This window comes from Euprymna scolopes, chromosome 46 (assembly GCF_053919585.1).
Source record: "Euprymna scolopes isolate OS-2025 chromosome 46, ASM5391958v1, whole genome shotgun sequence".
Taxonomy (NCBI): domain Eukaryota; kingdom Metazoa; phylum Mollusca; class Cephalopoda; order Sepiida; family Sepiolidae; genus Euprymna; species Euprymna scolopes.
The window spans coordinates 81342545-81362800 of record NC_136527.1 but is presented as its reverse complement, the minus strand read 5'-3'; positions in this window follow the sequence as shown (position 1 = coordinate 81362800).

Genomic DNA, 20256 nt, shown 5'->3' with positions numbered 1-20256 from the left:
ACACCGGTTCTCGCCAGATCACCGAAGTTAAGCAATATTGAGCCTGGCCAGTACTAGATGGGTAACCATTTGGGAAGGCTAGGCGCTGTATGTACCTTCTGGGAAGGTTGGGTGTGGGACCAGCATCCTCACCCTGTAAAAAGAATTCCTCGCTACAAAAGCATCTACAATGGTCTATGCCCCTCCAGGGGCTCAAGAATATGGATGGGTGGAAAGATACCAGAAAGTAGTTCCTTCAAACTCCTCAGCTGAACGTTCAAATGGAACATGAATTGGAACAGATACATCGAGAGCATTGCCAAGGCTGCTGTATGTACCTTCTGGGAAGGTTGGGTGTGGGATCAGCACCCTCATCGAGAGTATTTCCAAGGCTGCTGCAGAGAAGGTGGGCTCTCTCTACCATTCTAGAAAGTTATGTATGCCTGAAAGTATCCTGTACCTTTACCACGCCATCATCTACCCATGTATGGAATAATGTGTTCACATTTACGCTGGTGCATCTGCTACTAGTCTCTCACTCCTGAACAAAAGGGTTCAAAGAGAATCGCCAACACGACAGTTCCTGAACTTTCATCTAAGTTTCAACCTCTGTCCAATCGACGAAATGTTGTATCACTCTGCCTGTGCTACAAATATTTTAATAGTGGATAATCCGACGAACTACAAGTCCTTGTATCCCCTCAACGTAAATACCCCCAACAAACCCGACAAGCAACTAAATCCCACCCATACACAGTAGAGATCCCTAGATGTAACAAAATCTTCTACTCTAATATTTTCTTACCCCAGAACTGCTCGACTTTAGAACTCCATTTCGAGTCCCTGCTTTCCAAACTGTATTGACATGTAGAAGTTTAAGTATAATGTGAACAGACATCTTGCTGCTCAACTCCCTTCCTAGTATCCCTGCAACTTAACACCTCGACAGTGGCGACTACATAAAGTGGCACTGTGCTTTGTGGTGAAAATGAAAAAAGGATTAAATCACAAACTGAAATGTTGAAAATGTAACAATTCAAATTTATTTACTTGTGTTTACAACAGGTTTGAATTATTTATGCAAATTTAATATATTTTGTTAATGTGTCACTGTAGTTAGATGACCATCTTGAATGTTTGTCTGGTGTTTAGAAAAGCGTCAAATGAACTTTGATATTTTATTTACACTTGAAAAATAAATCTCTCATGTGTGATACTGTATTCATGCTGTCATCTCATTTTGTTTTGCAGACTGTCTCAATTTCTACATATATACCCACACGCATGCATACATACATGTTTCATAATGATAAACGGCCGAAATGCATGAATTATATATATATATATATATATATATATATATATATATATATATATATATATATATATATACTGCATTTCAAATTATTAACGAGTTTACATTCTTTTAAATATTTAAAGAACGAGTAAATAAAAATCCATGAAACTTTGGGAAAGTGCTTACAATACTAGTCAGCTACTCCAGTCAGAAAATAAAAGCATTTAAATCAGTATTAGCGAAACTATTGCAAAAGATAGGAATATTATTAACGAGGTTGAGAAAAAACACTATATACCATTAACTTGTTTATTGAAATAATTTTCAAACATTAAATGAACTAGGAAAAATGCTTAGAACATAATAACTACATAGAAATTATACATTGACATAATTAGTAGGGGATATGCGATCCTTTTTAGGAATGACTTGTAAAAGACGTTGGTCCACAGAATTAGTCAAATTTGTTATTCCTCGTGATACCTCTTGCAGAGTATCCCACAACTCATCTTTGCTCTTAAATTGGCGCCCGCTTGCATAGAGGCGTCGTTTTATGATACTGCAAACGTTCTCAATTGGATTCAAATCTGGTGAATTCGCAGGCCACTCCATCTTCCATAGCCCATAAAACCCCAAATTGTTGCACATACTCTTTGCTTTTGTTTGCTGCATGCGAGGGAGCGTTATTCTGCATAAATATAATGGTTCTTCTGAACGTCAACCGTTGCTTCTTTAGCTATGGTTTAAAGTGCTCATTCAAAAAAGCTATGTAAGCATTTGACGTCATTTGTACGCTTTCTGGGACTCTCCATGGGCCAACTAAGTACCTCCGATAATCCGAACCCAACTCATTATCCCATCACCACCTTGTTCGCATCTTAAATGTAGACGACGATGTCGTCCATCTAGGACCCATCCCTTGCTCCAGTCATCTGGGCCAATACGCACTTCATCCATGAACAAAACTTTTCATTAATTGAATTATTCTTTTATCCGGCTTATTCAAAGATTCTCGACTTGTCTGCCCAGGGTTCTTAACAACTTCACGTTTAATTTAGAGTAGAGAATGGCGTAAAACAACTCTAGATTTACTTTTATCAGCACTCTTACCTATCTTTGTTGATTCCCTGACAAAGTTCCTCATAGTTTGATGGTATCTTCCTATCATTTTCGATATTTCGAGGCTAGTTTTACCTTTTCCTAGCTGTCCTGTAATAGTACTCTTTTCAGAACTACTCAAACCACCTTTACGACCCATTTTATTGACGAAGAAAACTGCCTTGTTAATAATTCGACACGCCTCAAATACCGTGGTTTTAGCAATTACGATGGCAAGTTGTTTACATTGCTCGGACCAGTATAAAAATTTCACAGTAGGTGCAGCTCAGCATTACCAACGTTTCTAAAGTTTTTGATACGAAACTACGGGTAACTTTCTGAAACTGGTAAAAAAATGTTGTTAATAATTTGACACGCAGTGTAAATATATATATATGTATATATATATATATATGTATATATATATATATAACTTAATTTCTAATATTTAATTCAATAAAAGTATTTTACAAAATGGTCGACATGTATATATATATATATATATATATATATATATATGTCGACCTTTTTGTAAAATACTGGTCGACGCGATTGAAAGTAAATATATAAAGGCACAAGATTTCATGTTTCATTTTGATAAATGATCGAAATGTATAAAACATATAAACATATTATATATATATACATATGTATATATTATATATATATACATATGTATATATAATATATATATATACATATGTATATATTATATATATATATATACATATGTATATATATATACATATGTATATATAATATATATATATATACATATGTATATATAATATATATATATACATATGTATATATATAGATATATATATATGTATATATAATATATACATATGTATATATAATATATATACATATGTATATATATACATATATATGTATATAATATATATATACATATGTATATATATGTATATATAATATATATACATATGTATATATGTACATATATATACGTCTATATAATATATATGTATATATACATGTATATATAATATATATATATATAATATATATAATATATATATATATATGAAATAAAATAGAGGTGGAAGGACCTGAATACTCAACGTTTTGCCCGATTTATACGGGCTTTTTCAAGATGGATGGTCATTGATGCGAGAGTCGAAAGATTTAGGGCTATATATAATGATGGGGGACAGCAGAGTGTTTTCCTTATGTAAATTAGATGTATATATATATATATACATTTTATGAGAGAAAATAATAAATTAAAGTAAACTAGCATCGTGAATTATGTTAAAAGTTAAAATATCGTAGAGATTTAAAAGATTGCGTCTGGAAATATAACCGTGATAGATTAAGTAAATAAAATGAAACGAGATTACGAAGGGAGTTTTTAAAAAATTAGAGATAGTTGAATTGGGTAAAAATAGCGTAGTAACTTTAAAGATGGCATCTAAAAATAAGAATAGGAGGTGATAAAATTGGGTCTAAAAATAGACAGTGATAAATGGCCGAAAAGTATAAAACATATAAACAAGATGTTGCATGAGGAACTAATCTCGCTGGAAGATATGAAATGAAACAGGTAGTTGCTTGGCTGCAGAGTGCTTTACAATGTGTTTGTTCAAAGTTTAGTTTTATGTTAAATATTAGCAACATATTTAATGAGTTTGCCTTTTCAATACAACTGGCATGCATAGTTGATTGGTTGTAGAGTGCTTTACAATGTGTTTGACTAAAGTTTATTTTTATGTAAAATATTAGCAACATATTTAATGAGTTTGTCTTTTCAATACAATATAACTGGCATGAGTACTTGATTGGTTGCAGCGTGCTTTACAATGTGTTTGACTAAAATTTATTTTTATTCAAGCAAGGTTGCCACTCTCTGCATTATTCTATATAATTATGTCAGGTTTAACAGCAGAATTTTAAACGTCCGTGGCTGTAGGGATTATATGGTCATAATGTATGGTGCATACCTCATTTGAAACAGGTGGTTCAAGTGTGTGCACAAGAATATTATTATTTCTCTGGTATTTTTCAGCATATGCTCCAACAAACATGCATTCTGTATTAATAAAAAACTCGTGCTTCACAGGAATATAGTATTTTCCCTGTATGTGTTTGCATATGCCCCGACAAACATGCGTTCTGTATAAATAGAAAAACACATGCTTCACAGAAATATAGTATTTTCCTTTAGGTAGGTATCTTTTATTTTCTCGGTAAGAATGTCAGTGGATGTTTTGCTCCACTTTTCGAACTTCGAGTAGTGGTAGCAAAACAGTAGCACCTTCTTTTCTGCAACAGACCACGGCTGAGCTTTTAAGCCTCTTGTATTTTTCTTTCTTCTTGTTGCTGAATTTGATGTTTGGGGGCCAGGACCTCTGTTATCAAGGCCTGATGGCTGACCCTGGTTATCCTCTGTCATGGTTAGAGAGCCAGTTCCAGAGTTCGGAAGGTTTACACCATTGTTTGCATCTTCCCGCCTGGCGTATGAACGGGTTGAAGGGCCCTTTTTATCCTGGGTGCCGACCTGCCAGTATGAGTTTTTATTTTCTTTCATATGTTGTTTTGATTTCCCCATTGTCCACGGCTTTTTATTTCTTATTCAAAGCTGCCCTTTATTGCTAAAGGGGGTGCCCCCGTCTGCAAACTGAGGGACGTGCTGGATGGCTTGAGGAGATAGCACACCATTTCTTTGAATATTTAGTCAGGGTTTACTTCCAATGAAGTGTCCTCATATCAGAATTTCTGACAAACCCCTGTACAGAGAGACCTTAGGCACTCGAGGATAGTGTCTAGTAGGCATTCAGTTTCTCTCAGTATGTGTTTGCATATGCTCCAACAAACATGCATTCTGTATAAATAGAAAAACACGTGCTTCACAGGAATATAGTATTTTCCCTGTGTTTGCATATGCTCCGACAAACAAGCATTCTGTATAAATAGAAAAACACGTGCATCAAAAGAATATAGTATTTCTCCAGTATGTGTTTGCATATGCTCCGACAAACATGCATTCTGTATTAATAGAAATCACGTACTTCACAAGAATATAGTATTTCTCTCTTTTTTTCTTTCTTTGAAGATTGTAATGCTTGGTATGGGGCTGCCAATGTTGCCCTGCTTTTTATTGAAACCAACCTAGTGATTTTTTTAGTATCCTCGCTGTTCCCTTAAGTGCAATGTGTTTGCATATGCTCCAACAAACATGCATTCTGTATAAAAAAAGTTACTTCTTTGTAAAAGAATGACATACTTAACAAGCATGCGGCTTTTCTCCAATATGTTTTATCTGTGATAAACTTACCTTTTGTTTAAATGAAGAACTACATACTTGACAAGAATAAGGTTTTTCTCTTTTTTTATTTATTTTACTTCAGTAAGTATTAAGAGATCAAGGGGCTCCCTCCTGGAGCTAACATTTGATTCTGTTATGATTTAAATTTATATCCGAGGGCTCTTTTAAGAATAGATGTTGTTCCCTTTATGGCTGCTATTTTTCCAGTGTGTGTCTGCGCATGACAGAACAAATCTTACTTCTGGGTAAACAAGAATATGGTTTTTCTCTCTTTTTTTTTCATTTTTCTTCATCTTTTTCTGCTAGGGGAGTGGGACATCCAACAAGATGTCTAACATTTACTCCTATTTTAGTGAGTCCAACCAAGAGCTATTTTCAGTATTCTAGCCGTCCCTTTTAGTGCAATCGTTTTTATTTCACTTGCACTTGGTTCATCTGGTATGCTTGCTATGTGTTCGCATATGACGAAACAAATCTGACTTCTGTGTAAAAGAAACACCACATACTTCACCCGAATATGGTTTTCCTCTTTTTTTTTATTTTTCTTTGAAGATTGTAATGCTGGGTATGGTGCAGCCAAACCAGCTGCCAACATTGTCCAGCTTTTTATTGAAACCAACTGAAGGCTCTTTTTAGTATTCTCGCTGTTCCCTTAAGTGCAATTGTCTGGGTCTCTTTTGCACTTGGTTCACCAGGAATATTAGTTAGTTAGGAATTCAGGTTCTTCTACATAAGCCCTGTGGCACCTATAATAACTGGTATGATTGATATCTCCTTAAGATTCCAGTTTCTTTTCATATCATACATGAGATCTTGGTATTTGATCTGTTTCTTTCAGCTTTGTTCAGTCCGCCATCATTAGGAACACTCAATTCAATCAAGGTTGCAACTCTTTCTGACTTATTCCATATAACTATGTCAGGTTTCACAGCAGCATTTTCAAGGTAGGTGACTGTAGGGATTACATGATCGTAATGTATGGTATATAAGTCATTTCCAACTGTTCTTTCAGGTTGATGTTCCCAGGACTTGCTGCTACACTGGATGTTTAATTTTTTACAGATGGTCCAGTGGAGGTACTTGCATACTCTAGCATGTCTCGCTGTATAGTAGCCGTCCCCTAGCAGAACTTTGCAACTTGATATCAGATGACCAACACTTTCCAATTCTGTATGGCAAAACCTGCATTTTTTGTCATTACTGATCCTTGCCATCTTCTTGAATGCATTGGTCATCAATCCCTGGTCTTGAGCAGCCAATATGACCCTTTCCTGATCCTGGTGGAGGGCTCCCCTTTTGAGACAGTCCAAGGAACATTCTTTATCTATCTTTATCTATGTATTCCTGAGAGAGTTCCCCCCAAAATACTTTGCACGCTGATGTTGCTCCCATTCTTTAAGCTTGTATCATTGGGTACACTGACCTCTATTACGGTCGCTTTTTTGTTTGCTCTGTCCCAAATCACTATATCTAGTTTAACAGTTGGGTTTTCTAGATGTACAACTGTAGGAATTATGTAGTCATAGTGAATGATGTAGTTGTAATTCCCGACTGTTCGTTCGGGTATATGTTCCCAGGATTTTTACTACACTGAACGTTTAGTTTCTTACATATCTTTTAATGAAGGTATTTGCAAACTTTGTTATGGCGATGTGTATAATAGCCGTCTCCAAGTAGGACTTTGCAACTAGAAATCAGATGACCCACACTCTCAACCTCAATGTTGCAGAACCTGCATTTATCATTATTGCTTAGACAACTCATCTTTTTGAAGGCGTATGTCATGAGGCCCTGGTCTTGTGTTGCTACTATCAACCTCTCTTGGTCGTAACAGAGGGATCCACTTTTGAGCCAGTCCAGGGAACCATCCCTATTAATATATTCTTGGGATAGTTCAGTTGGTAGGTATTTTGCCTGTTTATGGTTGGCCCATTCTTTTGTTTTAATACTATTGAACTGGCTAGTGTATTTTTTCTGACTTTTCTGTGCTACGTCAGTTGCAGGCTTGTTTGGTTCTCAGCATCATTTGTAAGGCAATCCTTTCCAAAATGAGTGGCAAGTTCTGTTATAGATTTTGTACTACTTGCTCGGTTCTTATGATAGTCTTTAATTTTCATTAGCTTGGGGTTACAGAAACTTATTATTATTATTACTTGTGTCAAGCCAATTTATGCCTTTCTGAGGCCAATCAATAATGCCAAAACTATATGTTAGTACTGGCATGGCAAGTTGGTTAATTGCTGTAACTTTGTTCTTGTTTGTGATTTCAGTTTTGCAGATTTTTCTTACCTGGCGTAAATATTTTTGGCTTAGTTTCTCTCTCATCTTGGAATGCTGGATGGACTCATTTTCATCAATGCCGAGGTATTTGTATGTTTCCTGTTCATCCAGTTCTCTGATTTCACTATTTTCATTGTGCTGTATGTTTTCAGTAGATATCTTGTTGCCAGCTTTCAGAGTAAACTTAGCACACTTATCCAGCCCGAGCTTCATTTTTATGTCATTGAAAAAAGTGTGAACAATTTTTCGTAAATGACTCAAGTCTTTATCCGAGCTAGCATACAGCTTAAGGTCATCTATGAAAAATAAATGGTTTATTATCTTGGGATATTCCTTTTGGCAGCTGCAGCTTTGATTATAAGCACCTTGGCAGTTCTTTAGGAGCTTACTTAGAGGATCAACTGCTAAGCAAAATAGTAGAGGAGATAAACTGTCTCCTTGGAAGATTCTTTTTTTGATTTTTATGTTTGGAATGGATATCCTTCCCCCGCTATGGTTTAAGGTAATGGATGTTTGCCACTCTTTCATTTGGGCAGCTATACTTTCTCGTATGGTCGGGTGGATCTTGTATAATTCGAAACATTTTAGTATCCACGAATGGGGTACAATATCAAATGCTTTCTGATAATCTATCCATGCCATATTTAAATTCCTTTTTCTTTTCCTGCAATCTTCCAAAATGGTCTTATTGATGAGCAACTGATCTTTGGTGCACAGGCATTTTTTCTAGCACCCTGTTCTTCCTCAAGATAATCTCCGGATGAAAGATGTTCATAAATGTTGTCCGGTATTAATCCAGTTAATAGCTTGTAAATCGTGGTTAGGCAGCATATTTGGTATTTGTTGGGATTTTTAGTTTCTGTGCTTTTAACTATTAAGCTTGTATCGCCTTTTAATAGCCATGATGGTGTCGCTTCATAAGCTTTCAACATTCTGGTGAAACATCTGCTATAATGATCATGCAATGCTAGCTAGTTAGCTGTTTTAACCAGAAGTTAGATATGCTGTCGATGCCAGGTTTCTTGTGATTTGAAGCTCGTGCTAGCTTTGATCTTATTTAATCCGGTATTATTTCTCTTTTGTTTCTCTCTCACTATGAGTTCGCATATGTTGCACTAAATTTGATTTTTCAGAACAAGCATATTGGCACACTTGACAAGTATGTGGCTTTTCCCCAGTATGAGTTCTGATATGTCTCACTAAATCTGATTTTGAAGTGGAAGAATATTTACAAACTTGACAAGCATATGGCTTTTCTCCAGTATGTCTTCTCATATGTTCCACTAAGATTGATTTTTTAGCACAAGAATATCCACACACTTGACAAGAATGTGGCTTTTCCCCAGTGTGAGTTCTCATATGTTTCACTAACATTGATTGTGCAGTACAAGAATATCCACACTCTTTGCATGAATGTGGCTTTTCCCCAGAATGAGTTTTCATATGACTCACTAAATTCGATTTTTGAGAACAAGAATATTTACACACTTGACAAGAATGTGGCTTTTCCCCAGAATGAGTTCTCATATGGATCACTAAGTTTGATTTTATAGCACAAGAATATCCACACAGTTTACAAGAATATGGCTTTTCCCCAGTGTGAGTACTCATATGGATCATTAAGTTTGATTTTTTAGCACAAGAATATCCACACACTTGGCAAGAATGTGGCTTTTCCCCAGTGTGAGTTCTCATATGGATCACTAAGTTTGATTTTTTAGCACAAGAATATCCACACACTTGACAAGAATGTGGCTTTTCCCCAGTGTGAGTTTTCATATGGATCACTAGGTTTGATTTTTTAGCACAAAAATATCCACACACTTGACAAGAATATGGCTTTTCCCCAGAATGTGTTTTAATATGGCTCACTAAATTCGACTTTTGAGAGCAAGAATAATCACACACTTGACAAGAATATGGCTTTTCCCCAGTGTGAGTTCTCACATGTTTCACTAATGTTGATTTTGCAGAACAAGAAAATCCACACACATCACAAGAATGTGGCTTTTTCCCAGTGTGAGTTCTCATATTGGTCACTAAAGTTTTTGAGTACAAGAATATCCACACACTTTACATTTATTTTTCAGTTTGAGTTCCTATATTTTACTCAATCGTATCCGACAAAACGATTATATCCACACACATTATTTTTATTTCATTTATCTTATTAATTTGTTCAAGCTGGGGATGTGGCACTATACAGACGACAAACATCTACCTATTACTTCATATATTTCAACCGAGATATCCTTTTAAACATTTATATTACATTCATGTTGTGTTTTTTTTCACAATTGTTTAGAAAAATTCATTAAATTATATTGTTCAGGTGTCGTTGGAGTGTTCCAAACAAAATTCATTAAATAGTATTGTCCGGTAAATAATACATTTTCTTGCAGATTTCACTGTAGTATTCCAAATAAAGTAATAACCATTTACAACTTAATGTTTAAAATTCACGATCCTCCATTTAAATTGAAATAGGGTTCAATCAGGAACATCTGTAAAAAATAAATAAGTTTAATATTTTTAGTATTTACATGATAGTGTTCCGTTTATTGCTGTCAATATTATTAGATTGAACCACAATATCTAGATTTATTTCATCTAAAAAATCTAAAAAAATCATCAAAAATGACAAGATATTTTATAACTTGACACAGAATAAGTCGATACAAATGTTGCTGAAGTTATTATCTAGGTAAAACATCATTTATTGTTTTGTAAGTGAGAAGAGATAGATTTATATATACAATACTACAATATATATATATATACATGTATCTTAATGTAACAATGAAAGTAAATTACCATATGTCCATCCAAAAAGTATTTATTGTATAAACGTTTTTGCTTTCTTCAATCACGTACGTATAACTGATATATAAATATGCAAAATTATTAAAAATATTGAAACATTATCTTAATGTTTGGTTGTTTTGTACCCAAAAAGACAATAATTTGGTTGTAACTACAAGTGTTTAACTTACAAGTGTGTTAATGTTTCATCTGTCCTTAAATATTGGCTTGAAAACATTTTTAGTTTATTAATTGTCAAATACATTAGCAAATAATTTCAGAATATTAGAAAGACGTCTTGAAAGAATGTGGGTTTTCTCAACCCTGCTAGAAAATTACTTTGGATTATAACTCTCTTGAACGTCTACATTTGCAAATGCATTGAGCATTGTTGCAACATATCGGCAGCTGCAAATACTATAATCATCAAAAGGTAAAAACGAGTTAAATCTAATCGTTTAAGCTCTTACATTCCTATGTTTCATAGAAAAATGTCTTCAATGTTTTATCTTTATGTTCATCCCTAATTGATATGACCGTCAAAATGGTTTTAATAACAGGTTTGTAACTTATCACCGTATTGAATGTTTTATCTTTAAATATTTGTTCATCCCTAATTGATATGAACATCAAAATATTTTTAATAACAGGTTTGTAACTTATCATCAAAAGGTAAAAACGAGTCCATACGTTTAAGCTCTTGCATTCCTATGTTTCATAAGGAATTTCATACCAAAAATGTCTTCAATGTTTTATCTTTATGTTCATCCCTAATTGATATGACCGTCAAAATGGTTTTAATAACAGGTTTGTAACTTATCACCGTATTGAATGTTTTATCTTTAAATATCTGTTCATCCCTAATTGATATGAACATCAAAATATTTTGCATTCCTATGTTTCATAAGGAATTTCATAGCAAAAATGTCTTCGATGTTTTATCTTTATGTTCAACCCTAATTGATATGAACATCAAAATATTTTTACATATTTGTAACTTATCACAGTGTTGAATGTTTAATCTTTTAATATCTGTTCATCTAATTGATATGAACGTCAAACAAATGCTGAGTTCTTTTTAATCAGAGATTCATGCTATTTTTATTCACGTCTGTTATAAAGAATTCCAGAATCAATATTTTTTATTGGATTGCAATAAAAAATAAATTATTTTAAAAGTTATTCAATTTTTAAAGTGTTAAAAAGTAAAAGAAAAAACTTACCTTTCATTTCAGGAATTCAATACAAAAAAGTCGGGATAAATTCGTTTTTTTTTTCTTTTGTGTTAAAACCAGTTTTTTTTTTTTACTTTTGTTTTGTGTGTCCAATTAATAATGTGAATAGTTCCAATTGATTAAGAAATAAAATATGTGAACATATAAAATAATCCAAATAAAAAAATGAAAAACAAGATTTAAATGTGAAATTATTTAAAAAGAAAATCAACTGCTAAAGAAAAAAGAATTTAAATCATCACAAGACGGTGTAATCATTATTTTGTTCCTCGTGTAAAAGATATCCATTCATTAGCTTAACTGTGCCGAATTGTTTTCCTACCAAGTTTAGATTATTTTTTGTCAATGTTTAAGGCTTGTTTGAATTTCTTTAGTAAAATTATTTGGCGTAATGGAAGAAGAACCATCCCCGTGCAAGTATAAATTGGTGTAAAGTGAAAATCTCACATTGGCCTAAAAATGTTCCACCATTAAACTATGAGTCACAACATGTTGCATGTTTTAGTTAAAAATAAGGCCAGTCTTGCACTTATGTCCGGCAAAGTCGAAAGTAAGCTCAACAATTCTAGAAATGTCACATTTGTATTTACACAGTCAGATCATGATATTACGAATTATTAAAATTTTGGTAAATGTGCAGTTTAGCGGCGTCAATAATTAAACAAACAATAATTTATAAAAACTATTTTTATATAAAACATATTATTAGACCCACACCAGAAAAAATTCACTTTTATCATTTTTTCATCATTTTTTATTAGACGAAATGTACGACAATCAAAGCCGCTGTATTGATTTTAAAATTTGCCTTTTCTAAGGTTTGACAGATTAACTTTTTAAAGTCAATTTGACTTTTTTGTGCTTTTTCCTTACAAAAAAAGTATGGCGGCCAAAAACGGCATTTTCAGAGTTCATGAAAGAATATAAAAGATAGCAAATTTGGCCTTAAAAGGGCCAATCTGTCAAACGTTAGAAAGGGCAAATTTTAAAAACATTATGGTGGCCTCGATTGTTATACATTTAATCTAATAAAAATTATGAAAAAAATAATAAAAATTACATTTTTTTCTGGTTTTATTTCAACCTAAGGATCTAATCATGTGTTTTATATAAAAAAAAAAATAATAGTTTTTATAATTTTAGTCCGTCAACTAATTTACACAGCTAAACTACACATTTGCCAGGGTTTTTATTATAATTTCACATTCAGGGCCATTTTTTTCTGTTCTTTACTAAAAACACAACAGCAATTATTTTACTAAATTAATGTTTGTAATTTTTGGATATATTCATTTCAACATGTCGAGTATTGTCTTTTTTTTTACTTAAACGGCAGTTTTGCCCTTTAGTTGTACAAATATCCTCAATCAATATAATCATTAAAAGGGATTCTTAAAAGTCGACACCAGTATCGAGCAAGGGTTTGTTTACATGTAAAACAAACTGTAAATGGATAAAATATAATCACATAATTATTGAAAACGTGATCATGTGATTAAAATTTTATTTAAATTAACCATGTTGTTTAACAAATAAAAAATAATGCAAGATGAAGTTTAAAAATTATTAAATGTGCTTTATTTTATAATTTAAAATTAAAAATATTAAACAATAAAAATAAACTTTTGGATATTATGTATTTTTGGTACCATGCTGAAATAATAATGTTATTATTTTGAAAGTTATTCTTAACATGGGGAGGGTGTTTAACCTGACAAAAAACTATTTAAAAATAGCACAGCATCAATAATGCATAAGCACGAAATCTTGGTTTAATTCTGCAGTAGATATTGTCCTCAGATTCATACGATGGCACATGGTACCACGCTAATGTTATATAGTTTTTTTGTGTTTTTTTTCAGTTTAAATTCAAGTTTCACGATATGTTTTTGTTTTTTTTTTCAATTGTAAGGTGGAAACACAAGAATAGTTACAAAACACCCTCCCTCCTCATATTAAGAATGGCTTTCAAAATAATGTTATTATTTCAGCACGGCACAAAAATACATAAGTACCAAAAATTTCATTTTTATTGGTCAATAAAACATATTTAGTCATTTTAAAACTTCATCTTGCATTATATTTTTTAATTTGTTAAATAATGTGGTTAATTTAAATTACATTTTAATCACATGATTACATTTGCGGCAGATTTGATGTTTAGTTGTACAAATAGCCTCGAACTGTGTTATGCAAAAAGGGACATGTTGGGTTGGCACCAATATATTTTCTTTAATGTAAACAGAAGTTTGTTTATATTTACGTGATTATTGAAAATGCAACCCTGTGATTTCAATTTAATTAAAATTAACCACGCTGTTTAACAAATGATCAAAATAAATAATGCCAATACAATAATACGTTATTTAACAAATAAACAATAAATAATGCAAGATAAAGGGTTAAAATGATTAAATGTTTTTTATTTTATAATTTAAAAATAAAAACATTGGACAATAAAAATAAAATGTTGATTTTGTTCTCGAAAAGAAATAATGAAAGACGAAGTTAAATATTGATTAATTTATCACGTGATTATTGAAAATTTAATTATTTAATTATTATAAAATAAAACACATTTAATCATTTTAAAACTTTGTCTTTCATTATTTTTTTATTATTTGTTAAACAACGTATTATTTTTATTGTTCAGTGTTTTAAATTTTATACAATAAAACATTTAATCATCTTAAACCCGTCTTTCATTATTTATTTATGTTTGTTAAACAACATATTATTCGTATTGTTTAATGATTTATATTTTAAATTATAAAATAATGTTAAATTACAAAATAAATCACATTAAATCATTTTAAAATTTTGTTTTTTATTATTTTTTTAATTTTATTTGTTAAACAACATATTATTTGCACTGTTCACTGATTTAAAATTTAAATTATACAATAAAAATGTTAAATTATAAAATAAAACACATTTAATCATTATAAAAATTCATCTGTCATAATTATTTGTTTGTTAAACAACGTATTATTTGTATTGTTCAATGTTTTAAAATCTAAATAAATCAAATTTTAAATTATAAAATAAAACACATTTAATCATTTTAAAACTCCGTCTTTCATTATATATTTTTGTTAAACAACGTATTATTTGTATTGTTCAACGTTTTAAATTTTGAATTATAAAATAAAACATATTTAATTATTTTATTTGTTAAACAACATGGTTAACCTAAAATACATTTTACGTAAACAAACTTGTATATCGGTGTCGACCCAACGTGTCCGTAAAGTAAATTATATGTCGTTTGTTAAATATATTTTAAAGAAACAACAAATAATAATAATAATAATAATAATAATAATAATAATAATAAAATAATGATAATAAAATACTTACCGGGGGGAAAATTAACGTATATGTTGTCATCGAGCGACGAGTTTCACGTTTTAAAAATGCCGACGAGAGAGCTAGTTCGCAGAAAATTAAAAAAAAATAAAAATAAAATGAGATATTTTTGGTGAATATTACGTGTAAAGTTATTTTTTTTTTATTTATTGCAATATTTTAGCATTTTAACAGACAACGAACAAAAGAAAATGACATTTTTTTTTATTCATTGAATTGATTTTAATTCGAATGCTAGATTGCCCCTTTTATGGCCAGATTTTGCGAATTTGGCTCTTAAAAAGCAGTTTAGCCTTAAAAAAAATGTATTTAGCTATTTTTTTTATTTGTCTTAATTTTTTGTTTTTTTGCTTATTTTACATAAATATTTATTTAACAGTAATTATGATAAGAAACGGTGCTTGTCCAGAATCCCACATAAGTAAAGGAAAAGCCATGATTAAAAAAGAAAAAGAAATCGTTAAACTTAAAAAATTGGATTGGCCTTTTAACAAAATAATATTTGTTAGGTACGGACAAAAATTAACGAATAAAGTTAGGGAGGACCTAGTTTTGAAAGCCGATTTATCATAATTTTTTTATACGTCTTCTTCTTATTATAATTGATTATATTTGAAAAATTACAGACTTAAGTTAATTTCCAAAATGAAGAAAATATTTGTAAAAAACTAAAGTTATGAAAACCGTTTTCACGGGAAGCTAACCAATTCAACTAAATTTTGAAATTAAATAAATTCATTGCAACGACCTAATATATTGAATTAAATACAGAAAACGCCTTGTCTATACAAAAAATAGCTTCATTAGCCAATAAATGACCAATTCTGCCCTTCACAAAATCGCGACAAATGGAAGTTTTGTGAACACGAATTTTACAGAAACCCCAAATTTCAAACAGTGTAAAAGCTGTCTGAGAATGACGTCAGTTAATTTAAAGGAGGGAGGTGTGTTAGTTTTCATTCCCCCCCTCCCGGAGGTGTATCCGTACATTCCTATCCTGAACGTTTGTATCATTTTTACAATTTTTTAATTTAATTATTTTTCTACGTTCCTGTTTTCAAATAATTTTTTTTTAAATTAGTGTTCAATATTATATAAAAATTATGCGGAACCTGTAATTTTAAAAAAAATTAAAATATTTTTTGCAATTATAATTTTTTGTATGAAAATATTAAATAAATAATATTTAATTCAATGATAATATCGGTAGTTCGAGAAAATAATTTTTCTTCGAGTTAAATCGAATTAATACGGACTGTAGGTGCATTTTTCATAATGTTCGTGTAAAAATTAATTCTTTTTATTGTTATAATTTAGGATGCTTTATTTTCATAATGTTCGTGTAAAAATTAAATAATTCTTTTTATTGTTATAATTTAGGATGCTTTATTTTCATAATGTTCGTGTAAAAATTAATTCTTTTTTATTGTTATAATTTAGGATGCTTTATTTTCATAATGTTCGTGTAAAAATTAAATAATTATTTTTATTGTTATAATTTAGGATGCTTTATTTTCATAATGTTCGTGTAAAAATTAAATAATTCTTTTTTTTGTTATTATTTAGGATGCTTTATTTTCATAATGTTCGTGTAAAAATTAAATAATTCTTTTTTATTGTTATAATTTAGGATGCTTTATTTTCATAATGTTCGTGTAAAAATTAAATAATTCTTTTTTTTGTTATAATTTAGGATGCTTTATTTTCATAATGTTCGTGTAAAAATTAAATAATTCTTTTTTTTTGTTATAATTTAGGATGCTTTATTTTCATAATGTTCGTGTAAAAATTAAATAATTCTTTTTATTGTTATAATTTAGGATGCTTTATTTTTATAATGTTCGTGTAAAAATTAATTCTTTTTTATTGTTATAATTTAGGATGCTTTATTTTCATAATGTTCGTGTAAAAATTAAATAATTCTTTTTATTGTTATAATTTAGGATGCTTTATTTTCATAATGTTCGTGTAAAAATTAATTCTTTTTTATTGTTATAATTTAGGATGCTTTATTTTCATAATGTTCGTGTAAAAATTAAATAATTCTTTTTATTGTTATAATTTAGGATGCTTTATTTTCATAATGTTCGTGTAAAAATTAAATAATTCTTTTTTTTGTTATTATTTAGGATGCTTTATTTTCATAATGTTCGTGTAAAAATTAAATAATTCTTTTTTATTGTTATAATTTAGGATGCTTTATTTTCATAATGTTCGTGTAAAAATTAAATAATTCTTTTTATTGTTATAATTTAGGATGCTTTATTTTCATAATGTTCGTGTAAAAATTAAATAATTCTTTTTTTTTGTTATAATTTAGGATGCTTTATTTTCATAATGTTCGTGTAAAAATTAAATAATTCTTTTTATTGTTATAATTTAGGATGCTTTATTTTTATAATGTTCGTGTAAAAATTAATTAATTCTTTTTTTTTGTTATAATTTAGGATGCTTTATTTCCATAATGTTCGTGTAAAAATTAAATAATTATTTTTTTTGTTATAATTTAGGATGCTTTATTTTCATAATGGTCGTGTAAAAATTAAATAATTCTTTTTTTTGTTATAATTTAGGATGCTTTATTTTCATAATGTTCGTGTAAAAATTAAATAATTCTTTTTTTTGTTATAATTTAGGATGCTTTATTTTCATAATGTTCGTGTAAAAATTAAATAATTCTTTTTATTGTTATAATTTAGGATGCTTTATTTTCATAATGTTCGTGTAAAAATTAAATAATTCTTTTTATTGTTATAATTTAGGATGCTTTATTTTCATAATGTTCGTGTAAAAATTAAATAATTCTTTTTTTTTGTTATAATTTAGGATGCTTTATTTTCATAATGTTCGTGTAAAAATTAAATAATTCCTTTTATTGTTATAATTTAGGATGCTTTATTTTCATAATGTTCGTGTAAAAATTAAATAATTCTTTTTATTGTTATAATTTAGGATGCTTTATTTTCATAATGTTCGTGTAAAAATTAAATAATTCTTTTTTTTTGTTATAATTTAGGATGCTTTATTTTCATAATGTTCGTGTAAAAATTAAATAATTCCTTTTATTGTTATAATTTAGGATGCTTTATTTTCATAATGTTCGTGTAAAAATTAAATAATTCCTTTTATTGTTATAATTTAGGATGCTTTATTTTCATAATGTTCGTGTAAAAATTAAATAATTCCTTTTATTGTTATAATTTAGGATGCTTTATTTTCATAATGTTCGTGTAAAAATTAAATAATTCTTTTTATTGTTATAATTTAGGATGCTTTATTTTCATAATGTTCGTGTAAAAATTAAATAATTCCTTTTATTGTTATAATTTAGGATGCTTTATTTTCATAATGTTCGTGTAAAAATTAAATAATTCCTTTTATTGTTATAATTTAGGATGCTTTATTTTCATAATGTTCGTGTAAAAATTAAATAATTCCTTTTATTGTTATAATTTAGGATGCTTTATTTTCATAATGTTCGTGTAAAAATTAAATAATTCCTTTTATTGTTATAATTTAGGATGCTTTATTTTCATAATGTTCGTGTAAAAATTAAATAATTCCTTTTATTGTTATAATTTAGGATGCTTTATTTTCATAATGTTCGTGTAAAAATTAAATAATTCCTTTTATTGTTATAATTTAGGATGCTTTATTTTCATAATGTTCGTGTAAAAATTAATTAATTCTTTTTTTTGTTATAATTTAGGATGCTTTATTTTCATAATGTTCGTGTAAAAATTAATTAATTCTTTTTTTTGTTATAATTTAGGATGCTTTATTTTCATAATGTTCGTGTAAAAATTAAATAATTCCTTTTTTGTTATAATTTAGGATGCTTTATTTTCATAATGTTCGTGTAAAAATTAATAAATTCTTTTTATTGTTATAATTTAGGATGCTTTATTTTCATAATGTTCGTGTAAAAATTAAATAATTCCTTTTATTGTTATAATTTAGGATGCTTTATTTTCATAATGTTCGTGTAAAAATTAAATAATTCTTTTTTTTGTTATAATTTAGGATGCTTTATTTTCATAATGTTCGTGTAAAAATTAAATAATTCTTTTTTTTTGTTATAATTTAGGATGCTTTATTTTCATAATGTTCGTGTAAAAATTAAATAATTCCTTTTATTGTTATAATTTAGGATGCTTTATTTTCATAATGTTCGTGTAAAAATTAAATAATTCTTTTTTTTTGTTATAATTTAGGATGCTTTATTTTCATAATGTTCGTGTAAAAATTAAATAATTCCTTTTATTGTTATAATTTAGGATGCTTTATTTTCATAATGTTCGTGTAAAAATTAAATAATTCTTTTTTTTTTGTTATAATTTAGGATGCTTTATTTTCATAATGTTCGTGTAAAAATTAAATAATTTCTTTTATTGTTATAATTTAGGATGCTTTATTTTCATAATGTTCGTGTAAAAATTAAATAATTCCTTTTTTTGTTATAATTTAGGATGCTTTATTTTCATAATGTTCGTGTAAAAATTAAATAATTCCTTTTATTGTTATAATTTAGGATGCTTTATTTTCATAATGTTCCTGTAAAAATTAAATAATTCTTTTTATTGTTATAATTTAGGATGCTTTATTTTCATAATGTTCGTGTAAAAATTAAATAATTCTTTTTTATTGTTATAATTTAGGATGCTTTATTTTCATAATGTTCGTGTAAAAATTAAATAATTCTTTTTATTGTTATAATTTTGGATGCTTAATTTTCATAATGTTAGTGTAAAAATTAAATAATTCTTTTTATTTGTTATAATTTAGGATGCTTTATTTTCATAATGTTCGTGTAAAAATTAAATAATTCTTTTTATTGTTATAATTTAGGATGCTTTATTTTCATAATGTTCGTGTAAAAATTAAATAATTCCTTTTATTGTTATAAT